This window comes from Salvelinus sp. IW2-2015, linkage group LG1, assembly GCF_002910315.2.
Source record: "Salvelinus sp. IW2-2015 linkage group LG1, ASM291031v2, whole genome shotgun sequence".
Lineage (NCBI taxonomy): Eukaryota > Metazoa > Chordata > Actinopteri > Salmoniformes > Salmonidae > Salvelinus > Salvelinus sp. IW2-2015.
In genome coordinates, this window is record NC_036838.1 from 12,042,559 (window position 1) to 12,061,581 (window position 19,023).

The 19,023-nt window shown below is 41.8% G+C and overlaps 1 protein-coding gene across 2 annotated transcripts in view; it reads left to right on the top strand.

The window, feature by feature from the left end:
- The first annotated feature begins 260 nt into the window (after positions 1 to 260).
- The window catches only part of LOC111961339 (CMP-N-acetylneuraminate-beta-galactosamide-alpha-2,3-sialyltransferase 2), a 50,808-nt gene continuing 32,045 nt past the window's right edge, over positions 261 to 19,023 (top strand). Inside the window, exon 1 of one of the 2 annotated variants that reach the window (XM_023983524.2) lies at positions 261 to 366. The gene's annotated coding sequence lies outside the window, so the exon portion shown is untranslated. Of the gene's footprint in view, positions 371 to 19,023 lie in introns of both variants that reach the window. The other variant, XM_023983532.2, reaches the window with a different exon arrangement.

A 19,023-nucleotide genomic window follows, 5' to 3' on the forward strand; every position in this document is an offset into this window, starting at 1 on the left:
AGATATGGTAGTGGATACACCATAGCCTGTAGTAAATGTTTGCTGCCAGACAACAGATACCCTGTGTTAAAAATGTGGATTTTGTTGTGTTCATTGCCACAGTTATAAACTGTATTTTTTTGTGAGACTCATGGAAAAGTTACTTAAATAATCTAACTCAGACGTTAGGCTACCAAGGGAAAATGAGTCAGTCATTCCATGATAAACATTTTGCGTTTCTCAATGGCTATTTCTAAAACATCCACGCACGCGTGAGCGCTCGCACACGAAATTGGAGGCAGGGCAAATAAGCACCCCGACCTCATGTACCTTCTGGTCATGCTTTACCAAAAACAGTTATGCTGCTGAGCTGTCGTCCCGCGCTATGTAAGTATGTCTCCTTTTCGTGTGACTATTTGCCTTTGAACAAATGACTCAAAAACGGGGAAGACGTGGTATCGAATGTGTTGTGTAGCCATCATAGCAAGGATTGAAAACGTTTTCATCCAAAGTTACAATGTATCAACTTTGAGAAGGCACGTAGTTTACTTACTATATACGATTTCGGAATGTTTTTTTTTTATTATAGTAAGTAAACTATTGGTATATTAGTTTCATATTAGTTTCATTCGATTTTTCAAAATGTATCCGCCCTATGAACGCTATGGGAGATCGTAACTTCTATGCAGTTGACTAGAAACCCGCTATGTGAATGACGTGTTCATAAAAGTTTTCTTCGAGGATCTTGAAAAGAAAGATTGGATGGCCCCGTTAACGATCGTTGTGAAAATTGTTGCAAAGCTATACGACATTTTGCTGTATTGGAAAAAACTATATTTTGTGTAATCCCCTCCGTTTTTTAGTCGTACACAAAAAACGAACAGCACCACCGAGGTATCTATTTTGAAGTGAAATGAGATTAGCACATGACCCATAAACAAATTACTACAATGGAATAATCTGTGTTAAATAGAGCCGTTTTTATTATGAGTTACTAACGTAGTGTGAGGCGTCGCCATCCTGTTTTTTTGTTGTCAGTAATGCGTTTATGTACACACAGTTCCCCCCCCATACTCAGCACTGGAGTCACTGCAGAATTTACATTCATGTAAGCACTAGCGATACTGTATGTTGGTGAATTGTTTCCATCATCCAGGCTGAATTTTAAGAGAAGTGCACAATCAAAACAGCTGCAAGAAGAGTTAAAGGAAGTGCCCTTCTAGCACTTCTTCCTACACAAAAGAAGAGCACTGCACTATAAAAAGGAACAGACCTGTGGCTTGAATCTACACAAGTTATGGTTCTCAAGTCCATTCATTCCTCATTAGCAATGAATGCAAGCTAGCTGGTTTTAGCAAGTAAAGCCATAGTATTTAATCTCTCCACACCCACTATGGCCCATTGTGGAGAACCCATATGTTCTGTGCTCATATAACATATAGTGACTTGTCATAACAACAATGTGAGGATGTGGCTGGTGAACGGTATTGTGCCTATTGTTATACATTTACAACCAGTGCGTCCTTTTACTATGGACTAAGCACATCACAAAGTAACAGCTGTTACATTCCTGTAGTCATGCAATGTTGGGCTGGTGCTGGAGGTGATGGTTGGTTGCAAGCATATTTCCAATTTGAGTGGGGTGAGCTTTCCTGTATTTGGAAGGTGAAGGCCCGCTCTGTCTTTTGTGTGTGGTCTATACAGACACAACTGCTGGAAACCAATACCTATGTTGCTACTGTCCTACCCGCCCAAAAGATAACAACACTCTCCGTCACCCTCTTGAAGCTCTCTCCTAAATTCTGACATACACCACCCTGCATGCCACAGGAAATAACAGGCCCTTGCATTTGAGTATTATTTACTCAGCTCCGCTTCTAGTCTAAATCTTCTAAGAGGGGATTTGTTGTTCTTGTTTATCCCCTTCCTCAGCTCTCTCATTTTTAGTTGTTTACTTTAATTCTGTGAAAATGTTGGTCCTACTTACTTTTTCTCCCCCCTAAGTTGCCAGTTTGACTTGTGTGAAATGAAGAGACTCCTTTTACAGAACTCACAGAGCTCACTTAACTACATTTTGCTGTTAAAAAGTGAGTTGTAATGCAACGTCAGACACAAAGGTTCCCCCTCCTGAATTGAATATGAATTTGGAATTTGCTTGGCTAAGACCCCTATGAACCAATGCTACTTAATATTGTTGGTAGAGCATAGTTGTGGGTATCTGGTTTCTGTAATGTGAGAGTCAGAAACGTTTTCTATAGGCTCCAGGCTTTGTCCAGTAGCGGCACTGTATAGAGCTAGGCGGTATACCGTATTTTATGATATACCGGTATTGATGCAGGGACCGGTTTGGGTTTTTACTTTACCTTCTATACCGGTATTTGAATGTTTGGTTGTTAAATGTGATACGCCAGGTGTAATGTCAATTTTTATAGTTTACTTCACTACTTGAGTCATCTCTCTCCGCTCTTTCTCTCTGTGCCACTTTCCACACAGACCTAGCCACGCCCCCTGTCACATAAGGAGCGCATTTGATGTTCCTCAACCACAGATCAGTCTGAAAGGTCAATGCAACAATGTTGATGACGACAATGCTGTTTTCACTTTGCTTCTTAATATAAATCCACTAGCATTCTATAATGACACTATTAGTTTGTTTCTTATGTAACAGTATTGCTTCAGTCCCTCTCCTTGCCCCTACCTCTCCTTGCCCCTCTTCTAAATCAAAGAGGACTATGCAAAGCAAGAATATGTTAGCTACATGAAGTAGAGAACATGCAATGTAGCCAAAGCTTATAGGGTCCCCTATGAAACACTTATCAGCACTTTATTTCCTACCCTGTCACAATAACTCCTACCTGGCATTTTAATTCCTTGTCATCTCAAATAACACTGTATTAAAAGTGCCCACTATTATATTCTAACTATATAATTAAAATAGTCATTCTATTTCCATGAGTCCAACAGTTTTGCTCTAATTCTAATTTGCAAGTCAAATTGCAATTGCAACATTTGGTTAAAAATAAGTCCTAGATTATTTGCCCATATCGTGCAGCCCTACGTGGCAGTGTGGAAATTATCTCAATTGAGCAGTGGCGTAAAAATACTTTCAAGTACTACTTAAGTTTTTTTTGGTATCTGTACTTTACTATTTTTATTTTTGACAACTTTTACTTCACTACATTCCTTAACAAAATACTGTACTTTTTTTCTCTGACACCTAAAGGTACTCGTTACATTTTGGATGCTTAGCAGGACAGGAAAATGGTCCAATTCACACACTTGTCAAGAGAACATCCCTGGTCATCTCTGATCTGGAGAACTCACTAAACACAAATGCTTTGTTTGTAAATGATGTCTGAGTGTTGGAGTGTGCCCCTGGCTATCCGTCAATTAAAAAAAACAAGAAAATGGTGCTATCTGGTTTGCTTAATCTAAGGAATTTGAAATTATTAATACTTTTACTTTTGATATTTAAGTACACTGCTCAAAAAAATTAAGGGAACACTTAAACAATGTAACTCCAAGTCAATCACACTTCTGTGAAATCAAACTGTCCACTTAGGAAGCAACACTGATTGACAATAAATTTCACATGCTGTTGTGCAAATGGAATAGACAACAGGTGAAATTATAGGCATAGCAAGACACCCCCAATAAAGGAGTGGTTCTGCAGTGGTGACCACAGACCACTTCTCAGTTCCTATGCTTCCTGGCTGATGTTTTGGTCACTTTTGAATGCTGGCGTGCTTTCACTCTAGTGTAGCATGAGACGGAGTCTACAACCCACACAAGTGGCTCAGGTAGTGCAGTTCATCCAGGATGGCACATCAATGCGAGCTGTGGCAAGAAGGTTTGCTGTGTCTGTCAGCGTAGTGTCCAGAGCATGGAGGCGCTACCAGGAGACAGGCCAGTACATCAGGAGACGTGGAGGAGGCCGTAGGAGGGCAACAACCCAGCAGCAGGACCGCTACCTCCGCCTTTGTCCAAGGAGGAGCAGGAGGAGCACTGCCAGAGCCCTGCAAAATGACCTCCAGCAGGCCACAAATATGCATGTGTCAGAAACAGACTCCATGAGGGTGGTATGAGGGCCGACGTCCACAGGTGGGGTTGTGCTTACAGCCCAACACCGTGCAGGACGTTTGGCATTTGCCAGAGAACACCAAGATTGGCAAATTCGCCACTGGCGCCCTGTGCTCTTCACAGAGAAAGCAGGTTCACACTGAGCACATGTGACAGACGTGACAGAGTCTGGAGACGCCGTGGAGAACTTCTGCTGCCTGCAACATCCTCCAGCATGACCGGTTTGGCGGTGAGTCAGTCATGGTGTGGGGTGGCATTTCTTTGGGGGGCCGCACAGCCCTCCATGTGCTCGCCAGAGGTAGCCTGACTGCCATTAGGTACCGAGATGAGATCCTCAGACCCTTGTGAGACCATATGCTGGTGCGGTTGGCCCTGGGTTCCTCCTAATGCAAGACAATGCTAGACTTCATGTGGCTGGAGTGTGTCAGCAGTTCCTGCAAGAGGAAGGCATTGATGCTATGTACTGGCCCGCCCGTTCCCCAGACCTGAATCCAATTGAGCACATCTGGGACATCATGTCTCGCTCCATCCACCAACGCCACGTTGCACACAGACTGTCCAGGAGTTCGGATGCTTTAGTCCAGGTCTGGGAAGATCCCTCAGGAGACCATCCGCCACCTCATCAGGAGCATGCCCAGGCGTTGTAGGGAGGTCATACAGGCACGTGGAGGCCACACACACTACTGAGCCTCATTTTGACTTGTTTTAAGGACATTACATCAAAGTTGGATCAGCCTGTAGTTGGTTTTCACTGTTAATTTTGAGTGTGACTCCAAATCCAGACCTCCATGGGTTGATAAATTTGATTTCCATTGATAATTTTTGTGTGATTTTGTTGTCAGCACATTCAACTATGTAAAGAAAAAAGTATTTAATAAGAATATTTCATTCATTCAGATCTAGGATGTGTTATTTTAGTGTTCCCTTAATTTTTTTGAGCAGTGTATATTTAAAACCAAATACTTTTAGACTTTTACTCAAGTAGTATTTTACTGGGTGACTTTCACTTTTACTTGAGTCATTTTCTATTAACGTATTTTTACTTTTACTGAAATATGACAATTGGGTACTTTTTCCACCACTGCAATTGAGTGCAGGAAATGCAGAAATGATAAAAGTGCTGAAATTTGTTTTGGTTAAAGTTGAATTGAACAGTATAATACAATCAGAATGGAGAAAGACTCATTGATATCACTTAGAATGTATGTGTTGCCACCCTAGGATCACTCACTACTCATAAAGCAAATGTAGAACTTGTATTATTCAAAAACGTAAAATACCGTCATACCGTCCAATTTAAAAAAAATACTGTGATATAATATTTTGGCAATATCGCCCAGCCCTAGCGGCACTTGGGTAAAAATCACTGATTAGGCTTGGGCGGTGTACCGTATACCGGGGTATTTGGAAATAGCCACGGGATGGTTTTTCAATGCCGTTGAAACTATTACGTTATTCAATAAATGTTCATATTTGTTGCTACTTTAAGTAAATGCCTGCAGTAAACTTTGCAATACGTTAGGAGATAGAGCAGATCGCGTTCTTTTTTTCACCTGTCACAGTATTTTACTTTATGAAGCTTACCGTAGTTGCCCAGAACAGTTGAGCCAGTCGTGTGTTTGTAAATGGGAGAAAGCGGGAAGGAGAGTCCAGATGTTTATTTGAAAGGGTCACATTTTATATTGAAAGGTAAGTGTTTTTTTTGTTGCTTCAAGAGTGATCAGGGACATGCAACTATAGTTTTCCTTAACAGAAAATACATTACTGCAAAACATTTGGCAGATGACAACAGACATGCAATTTTTATCAGATGACAACAGACATGCAATGCTATTTGGCTGGCAGCCACAGAAGTAAATTAACTTACAATGAAAAAGCAAGGTCTTTGTGACAAAAACGAGGCATGGCCATCATATTTCTAATGTTTATCGTAGAAAGAATGTAGCCCGCTACATTTCCTAATGTTTTGCTTAAAGTTAATCGAGCATTTTACCCAAGAAAAGTAGACTGACCACACCGAGAACCCAGTGGGCAAAACCTGAAAAGAAAAAAGAATGGACATGGTTGAAAACTGGTTGAAAAGGGATGTTTTTTTTTTCTGGCCAGAATATTACATATTTTCCTGACCACCACACAACCAGCTGGTCATAATTCTGTTTCCGTAGTCACCAATATAAAGTTTATATATACAACATATTCTTACATTTTTGTTTTCTTTACCCTGTTTTCTCCCAAGTTTCATGGTATCCAATTGGTAGTTACAGTCTTGTCTCATCGCTGCAACTCCCGTACGGACTCGAGAGGCGAAGGCAGAGAGGCGTGTGTCCTCCGAAACACAACCCAGCCTAGCCGCCCTGCTTCTTGACGCAATGCCCACTTAACCCGGAAGCCAGCCGCACCAATGTGTTGGAGGAAACATTGTGCACCTGGCGATTGTGTTAGCGTGCACTGTGCCCGGCCCGCCACAGGAGTCGCTAGTGCGCGTTGGGACAAGGACATCCCTGCCGGCCAAACCCTCCCCTAACCCGGGCGAAGCTGGGCCAATTCTGCGCCGCCCCATGGGTCTACCGGTCACGACAGAACCTGGACTCGAACCCAGAATCTCTAGTGGCACAGCTAGCATTGCGATGCAGTGCGCCACTCGGGAGGCCATATTCTTACATTTTAAAATAGATAAAGCAGTGCAAATCTACATCAAAAATGTTTGCAGATCTGCATACAGTAATTGTTTCATAATTCAACCCTGACATTACATGCTAGAGGTCGACCGAGTATGATTTTTCAACACCGATACCGATTTATTGGAGGACCAAAAAAAGCAGATACCGATTAATCGGCCGATAATTTTTTTAAATATATATATATATTTATTTATATATACACATACATACAGTTGAAGTCGAAAGTTTACATACACCTTAGCCAAATACATTTAAACTCAGTTTTTCACAATTCCTGACATTTAATCCTAGTAAAAATTCCCTGTTTTAGGTCAGTTAAAATCACCACTTTATTTTAAGAATGTGAAATGTCAGAATAATAGTACAGATAAAAGCTGAAATAAAAAATGATTTCTTTCATCACATTCCCAGTGTGTCAGAAGTTTACATACACTCAATTAATATTTGGTAGCATTGCCTTTAAATCGTTTAACTTGGGTCAAACGTTTCAGGTATCCTGGAAGTTGGGTGAAGTTGGGTGAATGTTGGCCCATTCCTCCTGACAGAGCTGGTGTAACTGAGTCAGGATTGCAGGCCTCCTTGCTTGCACACGCTTTTTCAGTTCTGCCTACAAATTATCTATGGGATTGAGGTCAGGGCTTTGTGATGTCCACTCCAATACCTTGACTTTGTTGTCCTTCAGCCAACTTTGGAAGTATGCTTGGGGTCATTGTCCATTTGAAGACCCATTTGATGTTTGTTGCTTCAATATATCCACATAAATTTTCTCCCTCATGATGCCATCTATTTTGTGAAGTTCACCAGTCCCTCCTGCAGCAAAGCACCCCCACAACATGATGCTGCCCCCCCCTGTGCTTCAAGGTCAGGATGGTGTTCTTCTGCTTGCAAGCGTTCCCCTTTTCCCTCCAAACATAACAATGGTCATTTTGGCCAAACAGTTCTATTTTTGTTTCATCAGACCAGAGGACATTTCTCCAAAAAGTACCATCTTTGTCCCCATGTGCAGTTGTAAAACGTAGTCTGGCTTTTTTATTTCGGTTTTGGAGCAGTGGCTTCTTCCTTGCTGAGCGGCCTTTCAGGTTATGTCGATATAGGACTCGTTTTACTGTGGATATAGATACTTTTGTACCTGTTTCCTCCAGCATCTTCACAAGGTCCTTTTCAGTTGTTCTGGGATTGATTTGCACTTTTCGCACCAAAGTACGTTCATCTCTAGGAGACAGAACGCGACTCCTTCCTGAGCGCTATGACGGCTGCGTGTTCCCATGGTGTTTATACTTGCGTACTATTGTTTGTACAGATGAACCTGGTACCTTCAGGCATTTGGAAATTGCTCCCAAGGATGAACCAGACTTGTGGAGGTCTACAATTATTTTTCTGAGGTCTTGGCTGATTTCTTTTGATTTTCCCATGATGTCAAGCAAAGAGGCACTGAGTTTGAAGGTAGGCCTTGAATTACATCCACAGGTACACCTCCAGTTGACTTAGGCTAATTGACATAATTTATCAGAAGCTTCTAAAGCCATGACATCATTTTCTGGAATTTTCCAAGCTGTATTAAAGGCACAGTCTACTTAGTGTATGTACACTTCTGACCACCATTTTCCTCATGCAGCACGACACATCTCGTTCGCATAGTTGATCAGGCTATTGGTTGTGGAATGTTGTCCCAAAGGCTTTGTGAAGTTTTGGGATATTGGCGGGAACAGGAACACGCTGTTGTTCACGTTGATGCAGAGCATCCCAAACCTGCTCAATGGGTGACATGTCTGGTGAGTATGCAGGCCATGTAAGAACTGGGACATTTTCAGCTTCCAGGAATTGTGTACAGGTCCTTGCGTCATGGGGCCGTGCATTATCATGCTGACTCATGAGGTGCTGGAGGCGGATAAATAGCACGACAATGGGCCTCAGGATCTCATCACGGTATCTCTGTGCATTCAAATTTCCAGCGATAAAATATATTTGTATTCGTTGTCCGTAGCTTATGCCTGCCCATACCCCCATCGCCACTATGGGGCACTCTGGTCACAATGTTGACATCAGCAAACCGCTTGCCCATACAACGCCATACGTCTGCCATCTGCCCGGTACAGTTGAAACCAGGATTAATCCGTGAAGAGCACACTTCTCCAGCGTGCCAGTGAGCAGTGAAGGTGAGCATTTGACTACTGAAGTCGGATACGACGCCAAACTGCAGTCAGGTCAAGACCCTAGTGAGTACGACGAGCACACAGATGAGCTTCCCTGAGACAGTTACTGACAATTTGTGCAGAAATTCTTCAGTTGTGCAAACCCACAGTTTCATCAGGCCAGTTTGAAATACTGCCATATTCTCTGAAATGACATTGGGGGTGGCAATGAACATTCAATTCAGAGAAATTAACATTCAATTCCCTGGCAACCGCTCTGGTGGACATTCCTGCAGCCAGCATGCCAGTTGCGCGCTCCCTCAACTTGAGACATCTGTGGCATTGTGACACAACTGCACATTTTAGAGTGGCCTTTAATTGTCCCCAGCACAATGTGCACCTGTGTAATGATCTTGCTTTAATCAGCTTCTTGATATGCCACACCTGTCAGGTGGATGGATTTTCTTGGCAAATGAGAAATGCTCACTAACAGGCCTGTAAACAAATTTGTGCACAACATTTTAGAGAAATACACTTTTTGTGTGTGGAACATTTCTGGGATCTTTCCGCTCATGAAACATGGGACCAACACTATCTCTTGCATTTATATTTTTGTTTAGTGTTTTTCTAAGTGTAAGATCAGGCAATCATGGGCAGCTGAATAGTATGTCTCTTGGGGAATCCAGTCTCAGTGAGACCTGAAGCAGAGAAATAATGTTAATGCTCATCAGCATAGCTAGTACAAACCTAGCTCTTACAAAGCTGGCTGGCCGATAGGAATTAATACACATTGAAGATCATAGTATCAAACAGGAAGAAAAAGAATGTGCACACAACTTGACTATGTATTTAAGGAAATGGTGGTTCTGCTCTCTCCTTTCCCTGGGATGTGACGCAGTGGAGGCCGCTGAGGGGAGGACGGCTCATAATCTGGCATGGAGTGAATGTAAAGGTATCAAGCATGAAAACCATGTTTGATACCATTACATTCACTCCATGCAGACCATTATTATGAGCCGTTTTCCCCTCGGCAGCCTCCACTGATGTGGCAGAATAGGTCACTGGTAACTGAGTGGGTGGCCAAGCGCTGCTGTAGAGGCCATGCATCAGGTCATTGACTGAAAAGACAGAGCCAAATCATGATTAACCTTTACCTAAGGTCTTCACTAAATTAGATTTAGACTAGCAAGTATGTTTTCTATGTTGCCCCTCAGCAATCTGGCAGACATATGGACAAATGGACAGCAAAACATAGGCTATTTACGTTTCTTAGTCAGCTGGCTGGATAACTTCTGTACTCCTTCCCTTTTGTGCCCTTCTCCATCCTGCCATCCAAGCTAGAAGATTCCTGCAAAAAGACAGTCAAGAATTGAAAAAGGCAGTTGTGTTATAATGTTAGAATGAGAGGGATAGGCAAAATGTATTGTCAGATACAAAATATACAAGGATCCCTGATGAATCAAGAAAAAATTTGCCTCCATATTGAGGGGTACTTTTCAAGAAATGGGCTAGCTTAAAATGTCTCTCACTGACACACACACACACAATCAATGTTTCCTATACACTACCGTTCAAAAATTTTGGGTCACTTAGAAATGTCCTTGTTTTTAGCACATTTTTGGTCCATTAAAATAGCATCAAATTGATCAGAAATAGTGTAGACATTGTTCATGTTGTAAATTACTTTTGTAGCTGGAAACGGCAGATTTTTTAAAATGGAATATCTACATAGGCGTACAGAGGCCCATTATCAGCAACCATCACTCCTGTGTTCCAATGGCACGTTGTGTTAGCTAATCCAAGTTTATAATTTCAAAAGGTGAATTGATCATTAGAAAACCCTTTTGCAATTATGTTAGCACAGCTGAAAACTGTTGTCCTGATTTAAAGAAGCAATAAAACTGGCCTTTAGACTAGTTGAGTATCTGGAGCATCAGCATTTGTGTGTTCGATTACAGGCTCAAAATTGACAGAAACAAAGACCTTCTGAAACTCGTCAGTCTATTCTTGTTCAGAGAAATGAAGGCTATTCCATGTGAGAAATTGCCAAGAAACTGAAAATCTCGTACAATACTGTGTACTACTCCCTTCACAGAACAGCGCAAACTGGCTCTAACCAGAATAGAACGAGGAGTGGGAGGCACCGGTGCACAACTGAGCAAGAGGACAAGTACATCAGTGTCTAGTTTGAGAAACAGACGCCTCACAAGTCCTCAACTGGCAGCTTCATTAAACAGTACATGCAAAACACCAGTCTCAACATTAACAGTGAAGAGGTGACTCCGGGATCCTGGCCTTCTAGGCAGAGTTGCAAAGAAAAAGCCATATATCAGACTGGCCAATAAAAAGAAAAGATTAAGATGGGCAAAATAACAGACACTGGACAGAGGAAGATTGGAAAAAAGTGTTATGGACAGACGAATCGAAGTTTGAGGTGTTCGGATCACAAAGAAGAACATTTGTGAGACGCAGAATTTTTTTTCAAGATACTGGAGGAGTACGCCATCTGTCAAGCATGGTGTGATGGTCTGGGGGTGCGTTGGTGGTGGTAAAGTGGGAGATTTGTACAGGGTAAAAGGGATCTGAAGAAGGAAGCCTATCACTCCATTTTGCAACGCCATGCCATACCCTGTGGAAGGCGCTTAATTGGAGCCAATTTCCTCCAGCAACAGGACAATGACCCACATCAAATTTATTTATGAAGCCCTTCTTACATCAGCTGATATCACAAAGTGCTGTACAGAAACCCAGCCTAAAACCACAAATAACAAGCAATGCAGGTGTAGAAGCACGGTGGCTCGGAAAAACTCCCTAGAAAGGCCAAAACCTAGGAAGAAACCTAGAGAGGAACCAGGCTATGAGGGGTGGCCAGTCCTCTTCTGGCTGTGCCGTGTGGAGATTATAACAGAACATGGCCAAGATGTTCATAAATGACCAGCATGGTCAAATAATAATAATCACAGTAGTTGTCGAGGGTGCAACAAGTCAGAACCTCAGGAGTAAATGTCAGTTGGCTTTTCATAGCCGATCATTAAGAGTATCTTTACTGCTCCTGCTGTCTCTAGAGAGTTGAAAACAGCAGGTCTGGGACAGGTAGCACGTCCGGTGAACAGGTCAGGGTTCCATAGCCGCAGGCAGAACAGTTGAAACTGGAGCAGCAGCACGGCCAGGTGGACTGGGGACAGGAAGGAGTCATCATGCCAGGTAGTCCTGAGGCAATGTCCTAGGGCTCAGGTCCTCGGAGAGAGAGAAGGAAAGAGAATTAGAGAGAGCATACTTAAATTCACACAGGACACCGGATAAGACAGGAGAAGTACTCCAGATATAACAGACTGACCCTAGCCCCCGACACATGAACTACTGCAGCATAAATACTGGAGGCTGAGACAGGAGGGGTCAGGAGACACTGGCCCCATCCGATGATACCCCCGGACAGGGCCAAACAGGCAGGATATAACCCCACCCACTTTGCCAAAGCACAGCCCCCACACCACGAGAGGGATATCTTCATCCACCAACTTACCATCCTGAGACAAGGCCGAGTATAGCCCACAAAGATCTCCGCCACGGCACAACCCAAGGGGGGGGCGCCAACCCAGACAGAAAGATCACGTCAGTAACTCAACCCACTCAAGTGACGCACCCCTCCTAGGGACGGCATGGAAAAGCACCAGTAAGCCAGTGACTCAGCCCCTGTAATAGGGTTAGAGGCAGAGAATCCCAGTGGAGAGAGGGGAACCGGCCAGGCAGAGACAGCAAGGTCTGGGCCAGACTACACTCAATCATATGACCTACTGAAGAGATGAGTCTTCAGTAAATACTTAAGGGTTGAGACCGAGTCTGTGTCTCTCACATGGGTAGGCAGACCATTCCATAAAAATTGAGCTCTATAGGAGAAAGCCCTGCCTCCAGCTGTTTGCTTAGAAATTCTAGGGACAATTAGGAGTTCTGCGTCTTGTGATCGTAGTGTACGTGTAGGTATGTACGGCAGGACCAAATCAGAAAGATAGGTAGGAGCAAGCCCATGTAATGCTTTGTAGGTTAGCAGTAAAACCTTTTGAAGCACAGCTCCAAACTATGCAAAAACAATTTAGGGAAGAAGCAGTCAGCTGGTATTCTGTCTATAATGGAGTGGTCAGCACAGTCACCGGATCTAAACCCTATTGAGCTGTTTTGGGAGCAGCTTGACAGTATGGTACGTAAGAAGTGCCCATCAAGCCAATCCAACTTGTGGGAGGTGCTTCAGGAAGCATGGGGTGAAATCTCTTCAGATTACCTCAACAAATTGATAACTAGAATGCCAAAGGTCTGCATGGCTGTAAATGCTGCAAATGGAGGATTCTTTGACGAAAGCAAAGTTTGAAGGACACTATTATTTAATTAAAAATCATTATTTATAACTTTGTCAACATCTTGACTATATTTCCAATTCATTTTGAAACTAATTTCATGTATGTTTTCATGGAAAACAAGAACATTTCTAAGTGACCCCAAACTTTTGAACGGTAGTGTATGTGTATTCATTAACCATCTCTCTCACACACATACAGTAGCTAGCATGACACAATGTTGACATGGTCACAATCTTTTCTAGAAGTTATGATCATCCCTCTCTCACACACACACACACACACACACACACACACACACACACACACACACACACACACACACAGAAAGAGAGAAACACACACATTTACTGTCATTAACTTAACATCAAAATGTCAATAAGTTAGCTAGCTAGCTACAACAGGTACAACACGTGCTCCAGCAGGTATATCTCACTGATCATCCCAAAAGCCAACACCTCATTTGGCTGCCTTTCCTTTCAGTTCTCTGCTGCCTGTGACTGGAACGAATTGCAAAAATCGCTGAAGTTGGAGGCTTTCATTTCCCTCACCAACTTTAAACATCTGCTATCTGAGCAGCTAACCGATCGCTGCAGCTGTACATAGTCCATCTGTAAACAGCCCACCCAATTTACCTACCTCATCCCCTTACTGTTTTTATTTATTTACTTTTCTGCTCTTTTGCACACCAGTATCTCTACTTGCACATGATCATCTGATGATTTATCACTCCAGTGTTAATCTGCTAAATTGTAATTATTCGCTCCTATGGCCTATTTATTGCCTACCTCCTCATGCCTTTTGCACACAATGTATATAGACTCATTTTCCCCCCCTACTGTGTTATTGACTTGTTTATTGTTTACTCCATGTGTAACTCTGTTGTCTGTTCACACTGCTATGCTTTATCTTGGCCAGGTCGCAGTTGTAAATGAGAACTTGTTCTCAACTAGCCTACCTGGTTAAATAAAGGTGAAATAAATTAAATTTAAAATGAAAATTTACCAAGTCCATGAAGGATTTGCCAGAGAGCTAACGTTAGCTAGCTAAAATTAGCCAGCTACAAAAACTTTCCTTGATGCTCATCTCCCCAACAAACTGGCACTTTACTTACAAAAAGAAAACAAGAATGCTGGAGAACAGGGACTAACTACCATTTAGCAGTCAAATCTATAAAAACACAACAACATACATTTCAAGAACCTGTGTTGTTTCCCAGCAGTGTTGTGTAGCTTACTGGGTGCTTTGTCCCGACATGCCGTATGGAATGTTGATGAAAGCAGGCTGCTTGCAAGCAAAGAACTATTGTTGTGCGAGGAACCGATTCCAATACAAGTTTTAGCTGGAACTGATATGCCTACCTCCTTATTTAGCTACTGAATGTAAAATATAATTACTGCACGCATTGTTAATTCATTAAAATCTTTAAGGGAAAATATAATTGTCATATTCTCAGGGTCAAATTCGGGTGCAATAATTTTGTACTAATTATTGATGGAAATAAATGGAATAAAAATAGGATTCTGTAAATTCTGGTGGATTTTAGTATGATATTGAAATTAAAGGCCTACGTGTAATTAAACAAATTCTGAAAACAAATGTAGTTGGACATAATAGAACATCAACATTTCATTCAGTGGAACAGAAGAAAATGTGCAACACAATAAACAGAGAAATGAACATCAACAAAAGATGGTCATTGGAAGCCAACACACACAGCAACTTACCAGATATCATTAATTAAACAACCATTATTTAATTGTACTGCAGTTTTACTGCATTTTAACAGCAGTGAATTTTTGTAAGGGAATCCTGTATTATTGTGCATTATTATTTTACAGGCTGGTAGCCTAGAACAAATGTAATGGAAGTGAATGTGCACTTTTCAATTGTGGTGGACTGCAACTACAGAAAACATTGCCATAGCCTGTAGTAAAAGCATAGATTTGGAGATTCTCTAAATTAGGGACCATCTCTGATAGCTATATGACTGCAGAGACTGTCACAAATTATGGCGTTTAATTACCTAGCAAAATCTGACTTGGAGGTGAAATATCAAAATTCGTAGTTTTTTAAATTGGTATTTCATCACCTGCCGAATAAAAACGTAAAATGTCCCTACTCCTGAAAAGTTAATCTGATATTACCTGAAGTGACCTCGGCCTGAGTACCATTAGCCGGATCCCGGAGTAATATGATTCTGCCAGACTTGGCCCACAAGAAGCCCCCCAAATCAGAGTCCCCCGAGTCTCAAACGTAATAGGCCCGAGACCAGAGTGTTGACTGGGTACAATATGCTACTAACGCAATTTGTTGTGCTCTGCCAGCTGTTGTTTGCCAAGTGTGCTAAGCTGAATCATGCAGCCCCTGCTGAAAAAGAACATTAATTTAATTGTAATGGTTCTAATGTCTTCTATGCAATGCATGTAGATGCAATGCATCCACAAACACTATGCACATGTTTATATAGATTGGTGTCTATTAATTGAGTAGCTTTTAGATAACTGGTCAGTAGTTCAATCAGATTTCAACCAAAAACCAGATATTTTTCATGACGTCAAAAAGTTATCTGAGGATTGTGAGGAGCTATACAAATTCGACAGTCAAAAGATGTGGACTTCAAATAGGCCTATGGCACATCATGGAAACTGAACTCTGGACACTGACTAAATATGCATCCAAGCCGAACTGAAATCTTTTCAGATGTTGGGTTGTTTTCACAGCTTTCTATTTCCTTACAACCAATCAAATTGTCATGCACAGAAAATATTTTGTTTAAAATTTTTATAAATGTAATTGCATTTTCTCCCCGGTCCCAAACGTCTTTGCTCCATAAAAGAAGCATGGATGACAGAACTTTACAGATGTTAACTAGATTGAAGCATTCATTCTATCAATGTATGACATTCAGGTGAGCAAGGGTTTAAGTCTTCTAGGACAACATACACTGAGTGTATGGGATGCTGGCCCATATTGACTCCAATGCTTCCCACAGTTGTGTCAAGTTTGCTAGGTGTCCTTTGGGTGATGGACCATTCTTGATACACACAGGAAACTGTTGAGCGTGAAAAACCCAGCAGCGTTGCAGGTCTTGTCACAAACCGTTGCACCTGGCACCTACTACCATACCCTGTTCAAAGGCACTTAAATCTGTCCTCCTTTAACCTGTCTACACGGATTGAAGTGGATTTAACAGGTGACATAAATATGGGATCATAACTTTCACCTGGATTCACCTGGTCTGTGTGTCATGGAAAGTGCAGGTGTCCTTAATGTTTTGTACACTCAGTGTATAATGGAAGAGAAGCTGCATGTGTCTAATTATAGACAAGTTGACTAACAAATAACTGAAAATATAAGGGAGTGAACGTTTTTTATATTATGGGTTACATGGAGAATATCGGCCCTTTTCTGAAATGAAATGGATGGCCCTCCCTTCAGCTAAATATATTTGACCTAAATGCTCCCTGAACGCTTGAATAAAAACAAGTGACCCTCTCCTATACCCAAAATAATAATTAAAACAAAGTGGATAGCAGAGAACATGTCTACCATTTACCCCCACTTCTTGGACAGGCCAGTGCCTTAGATATGCCGTTTAGAAACTCTTATTTGTCCTGTAAGCATTACAAGGCAATGCAGGAATTTTTATAGGGCCCAGAAGGTTGTGGGTTCACAAGCCAACCTGGACAAAAGTATGGGAAAATCTCCTTAATAGTATACTGAACAAAAATATAAACGCAACATGTAAAGTGTAAAGTCCCATGTTTCATAAGCCAAAATAAAATATCCCAGAAATGTTCCATATGCAAAAATAAATGTGCTTCTCTTAAATTTTGTGCACAAATTACAGCATTATCATTACACAGATGCACCTTGTGCTGGGGACAATAAAAGGCCACTCTAAAATGTGCAGTTTTGTCACAGACCACAATGCCACAGATGTCTCAAGTTTTGAGGGAGCGTGCAGTTGGCATGCTGACTGCAGGAATGTCCACCAGAGCTTTTAAACTACCTCCAATGCGTTTTAGAGAATTTAGCATTACGTCCAACCGGGCTCACAAACGCAGCCCAGGTGTAACCACGCCAGGCTTCTTCACCTGCGGGATCGTCTGAGACCAGCCACCCAGACAGCTGATGAGTTTGGGTTTGCACAACCGAATAATTTTTGCACAAACTGTCAGAAACCGTCTCAGGGAAGCTCATCTGCATGCTCGTCATCTTCACCAGGGTCTTGACCTGACTTCAGTTTGGCAACGTAACGAACTTCAGTGGGTAAAATGCTCACCTTTGATGGCCACTGGTATGCTGGAAAAGTGTGCTCTTCATGGATGAATCCAGATTTCAACTGTACCGGGCAGACGGTGTTGGTGTTGTGTTGTGTGGGTGAGGGGTTTGCTTATGTTAATGTTTGAACAGAGTGCCCCATAGTGGCGGTGAGGTTATGGTATGGGAGGAAAATGCACCCCACATAACAAACTCTGTATCCCTCATTTACTCAAGCGTTTTATTTTGGCAGTTACCGGTTGCCTACAGTCGGGGAGGCTGCAATTTGGGCAGTATGCGCGCCAAATATACAGCTTGTTGCGTTGTGGCCATAGACATATAGTCCATAGAAAGATTTTGGAACCTCTTACCCTGCCAATTTGAGTGTTAAACTAATGGGTGCACATGAATGGGAACTGCTATCTATAGATTATATTTCTATGGTTGGTTGTGGCTGTCTGTTTGCCTTTTTCAAATTTCAAAATACAAAATACAATCGTGGGAAAACGTAGAGTTTGGAAAGCAAATGCCTACTGCTGGAAAGAGAAGACTAATCTGTCTGTAGAACCAATAGAATTCTTTCTTCTCAACTCCCATTTTTTTTCCAAACAGCAGCACTGTTTGTCAAAGTAGCTAGTCTTGGCAATAGCCTATCGGCAATCACCGTGAGTAGTAGCCTATGTCTTCATCATTAGGTGAGTCAGTGTGCCACTGGAAATTGTATTTAGTAGCCTACTGTAGGCTATAATATCAGTTCATTGTAGACCTATTTTTTCCCCCCAATCAAAGCATATATCCTGCCTATTGATGCCCGCTGTTCAGTTTTGGCTGATTGAGGAAAACATTGACACCTTCAGATAGGAAATGACTGAGGTGTTTTTGTTGTAACATATTATAGGTATACAATGCTACAGTATATGCTATTATATTCAGTTATGTAAAATACTAATAAATTGTGATCCAGCTTTAATCTAACTTTACTAAACAAGCAACATTGTGAGAAGTGATAATCTTCTATTTGTAGTAATAAAAATAATACATATACAGTGCATTCGGAAAGTATTCAGAACCCTTCACTTTTTCAAAATTTTGTCATGTTACAGCCTTATTCTAAAATTATTTAAATAGTTTTCCCCCTCATCAATCTTCACACAACACCCCATAATGACAAAGTAAAAACAGTTTTTTTAGATTTATTTTCTAATTTATTTAAATACTGAACTGAAATGTCACATTTACATAAGTATTCAGATCCTTTACTCAGTACTTTGTTGAACCACATTTGGTAGCGATTACAGCCTCAAGTCTTCTTGGGTATGACGCTACAATCTTGGCACACCTGTATTTGAGGAGTTTCTCCCATTCTTTTCTGCAGATGCTCGCAGGATGGATGGGGAGCGTCACTACACAGCTATTTTCAGGTCTCTCCAGAGATGTTTGGGTTCAAGTCCGGGCTCTGGCTGGGCCACTCAAGGGCATACAGACAATTGTCCCGAAGCCATTCCTGCGTTGTCTTGGCTGTGTGCTTAAGGTAGT